This window comes from Mercenaria mercenaria, chromosome 19, assembly GCF_021730395.1.
Source record: "Mercenaria mercenaria strain notata chromosome 19, MADL_Memer_1, whole genome shotgun sequence".
Lineage (NCBI taxonomy): Eukaryota > Metazoa > Mollusca > Bivalvia > Venerida > Veneridae > Mercenaria > Mercenaria mercenaria.
This window is the reverse complement of record NC_069379.1, coordinates 40578312-40582434: the sequence shown is the minus strand read 5'-3', so window position 1 is coordinate 40582434 and position 4123 is coordinate 40578312.

Sequence of the window (4123 nt, the reverse complement as noted above, 5' to 3'; positions counted from 1 at the left end):
GGACAAATGTACAGTTGCTTTATTAATGTGTACAGTATAAGAAATGATAATAATCATTCATTTTCAATGTACTGTCATGTCTGCTCGTAAAGTCTTTTGTAGTCTGTCTATGGTCAAGAGAAATCTTGGAGCACTTCCAATACATACAAATGGTATTGATCCTTTGTATAACCATATCTTTCTGTTCACGGTATAAAGCCATATATTAGCTTTAACAATAATCTAAATCCTAAAAATTGCGAATATTTGGAGGTCTGCAAAATAAAAATATAATGCAATTGAACAGTCTTTGTTATTTCTAAGTTACGACTATCAAACCGAGTCTGCAATTTTCACTATTTGCCTTGTTCTCGGTGCTTCCGAGGGATCTACTTTCCAGATTTATTTACTTCACAACAGCGGGTGTTAAGTGCTGTGTGGCGGCCGTAAAAAGTCGCCCCGACTTCATCTCAGTGTTGTTATATTTTCTGGTCCTTCGGGATCATTGATTTCAACTCATTTAGATTTGAAGATTGAATACTGCTTAAGCCGGTGCTAGGGGGCGTGGGCAGTGTTGCTTTTCCATTACTGCCCATGAACAGACTCAATCAAACCGAGTCTGCAATTTTCACTATTTGCCTTGTTCTCGGTGCTTCCGAGGGATCTACTTTCCAGATTTATTGATTGAGACATGTATCATCACAAAATGGACCTTTTTTTGGCCGGACAAATACGAAATTAACCTCTATATGGAACAATTGGATAATACGTTAATATAAACATGCTAACTCATAAATGATGTATTATGTTTTACTGTTGCTACAATAAGTTTTTCTAAAATAGAATTCTTAACGTGTGATGAATAGTCCATTTTTCTATCTCCATTTTCTTCAAGAGGCACGATACTGTTATACTGAAAATGAAATGATTTAAATTAATCTAAATCTTGTCTTTTCAGTTAATCTTTTTTATTTGGTTTAGACGGGGCGACGGCACATTTAAGGTCATATCACGGAATCAATTAGCCTTTGATGGTTGGTAGACTCTAGGTGTCCCTCAAGGCACATTGGTAGAACGACAATGAAAAAGGTTGGTTGGCTTCCTCGCACAGGGAATTCTAACCCCTAAGTGAGGTCAGGTCAAGGTGCAAGTGATTTAAAATTAAGCGACCTTAACCACTAGCCAAAGAGTTACCGTATTTCCAGTATTGGAAGGAAAATAATTGACCAAATATCCATTGTAACCTTTTTTGTCAAACACCAATACTTGTGTCCAAGATCTGTCAAAAATAAAATCATTTTTCTATGTGTCTGATGTATTTGATTTTGGCAAACCTGTACCAAATGGTTATTCAATTCGACATGTTGCAAAGCGTTGCTGCTTTTCAGAGCAGTTATGATACAATTGATAAAGATATCACCATGATAGGAGACATGAATTTCTGTCCCGATATTACATCTGATCGGGAAGCTGCCAGTGTTACCAGACCAAGATGTTACGCTATAGAGGGTATTGGTTCATTACAGTGTACGATCGAACTTTGTCTTTTCAGGTGAACATTGGATGCAACATTTATGCTAGTAGCTAACCCGCAAGTGAAAAATTAAAACTGTATCGAGTCCAATTTTTCGGATATTCGGATTCGTTATTCGGATAAATGACATTACGCCATTACCTCGTATGATCCTATGCTAGATAGACCGGTGCAAATTAAGATGCCTAATATATATTATAAATGTACAACATAAACAGAATACATCATACACATCACATCTTCCCTGAGGCACCTAATACATATCATGGTTAAACAGCATACATATGTACACGACATACACAAAGACATCACATCCTCCTGATTGGTCAGACGGACCAGTGCAGGTACGTGGTTCTAATGTAACGCAAAAACATAAAAACATATAAACTAAATTAACATTCTGTCGATCTGATCGAGACTTCGTCTGCATACTAGTACATAAGACAGACCTTTTTGAACATATCTAGACTGATAAAAGCCTAGTAAAACTATTCTATTCTGTTTCACTAGTAAGTCTTTGATATTGTATAATGCAAGGACTACGGCTGTTATTGACAAAATTATTTTGGCCGGGACTGAACTCTAGAACGTCCTTTACAATATCTTGCTTTATGTTGTTCTTTTTGTAAAAGATAGGCCGACAAAAGGAACAAAAAACGTGCCCTTCCCCTTACACGCTGGCAGTTAAAATATGGTTTGTTTACAAGATAAATAGGAGGGACCAGCCAGTTATTGCAACCGGACCAAGATAGTGTGAAAGGGTCCACTGCTTCTGACTCAAAATCAAAACATAATGTGTTGAACATTTTTATCTTTCTTTTTTTATATTGGCGAATCAATCTATGTCATGTGGTCGCCACATCTGATCCACATTAAGCATAAGTAAAATACTTCGTTTTGTAAATTTGGTACTGCCTGCCAGTACTGTCTTAAAGCATGACTGTGAACCAGAATACCATTTCACACAACGAATTGTTTTGAGGACTGTATAAGCTCTTAAAGCGACGAGCACAGTCCTTAGTTTGATATAAGAACCACTTGATGTGTTACCTGTGTCGGAAAATTTTCTTCTAAACTGGTTAAAATACAGATAAGTTCCTGACATTTAACTTATCTACATTTACTAAACAAAAGGAAAGTTCTGAAATGTACGGTGTCTAGAAGACAATTTGTATATGTGATGAGAATCCCATGACTGTCTGGTCTCTATTTCTTTATACAAAATCTAGTAATAAATCTGGCAAGGTTACCTATAACGGCCATCATTGAAACGATTTTACGTTTGACCTTTGCAAGTTTCCTTGCTGTTACAAGAGGAAGACCATTTAACCGTGACTTAAGGCATTCCTTTAAATCAGAAACTCTTCTGGCTGGTACATATATGCAAAACGTTTGCGTGTTCCATAGAGGGCCTATCCATTCTAACTCATGCACCGGATACCATACAGCTTTTTCTTCATTGATAACGAATCCTGCTTGTTCAAAACTTAGTTTCACAAAATTGGAATCTGATATTCTTAATTCTAAATTTTTATTACAGCCCTAACCGTCATCTATAAATATTATAACAATACTTTAGCCGTTCACTCTCCACTATTTTACCATTTCTCGTATCAACTTAGTAAAGATAAAAGGGGCATTACTGATCACAAACGGTAACATCGTAAAACAATATTTCTTTCCCTTTATTCTCAAGCCAAAAATGTCTGATGAACAGGGAAAGTATCTATGTGGTTATATCCTTTGCTGGAATCAAATTTGAGACAATTGCGTTTTGTCTGACATATTCTAAACCTGCTTTCCAGTCTTCAAATGTTATTTTTTTTCCATCCAAATATGTTTATTGACCTTTCCTAGGTCCAAATTGAGGCAGTTGTTTGCCTTCTTTATTTAAAAATACTTTCTGCGAATTTATAACATGCGGCAGAAACGGGACAACATTTGTTTTGTACAAGTTCTTACACTGTTTATCTCTACAAAATCCATATTTCCTAATGGCGATGTATTAATAGGTAAAATCGACATTTCTGGTAGAATTGTTAACGAAGGCAATTTGTAACCATTTATCGATATGTCAGTAATGTATTCATGACAGCCTCACGAAATTGATATTTTGCTTAAGACGAACTTTAACATTATCGATTGACAAACTTGAATGTTTGTGAAAATCTGACTCTTGCTTTTCGAAAATATTCTTTGTACAAAAATATATGACTAAATACTTATCATTTACTGAAGTAGACTCCAGCATTTTCTCGATCGGGCTTGTTGACGTTGACGTATGGAACGTCTACCGGAATCAAGGAACTGTTTGCTGTCACGGTGGAAGTGTCTTTTGTAGGTAAAACCGCTCTTCTCTGGCCTCGGAAAAGCCGGAAGTTGGTGCGTTGAGGCATACTGTATTCCACGTCAGCATTACTGGTAGTTGAGGGTTTATTGTATATGAAAGCAAAAGGATAAGAGTTGTAAGGACGAAGCCTGTTCGGCCTTGAAATAGCTGTCTTAACCTTTTTGAGGGCCCTAGATTATTCCTGCATGATTTTCTTCTCGTCATCCCTATCGGTACCGAGTACCGATTTCTCATATTCAGAGACTGTGGCCCGGCCTCCG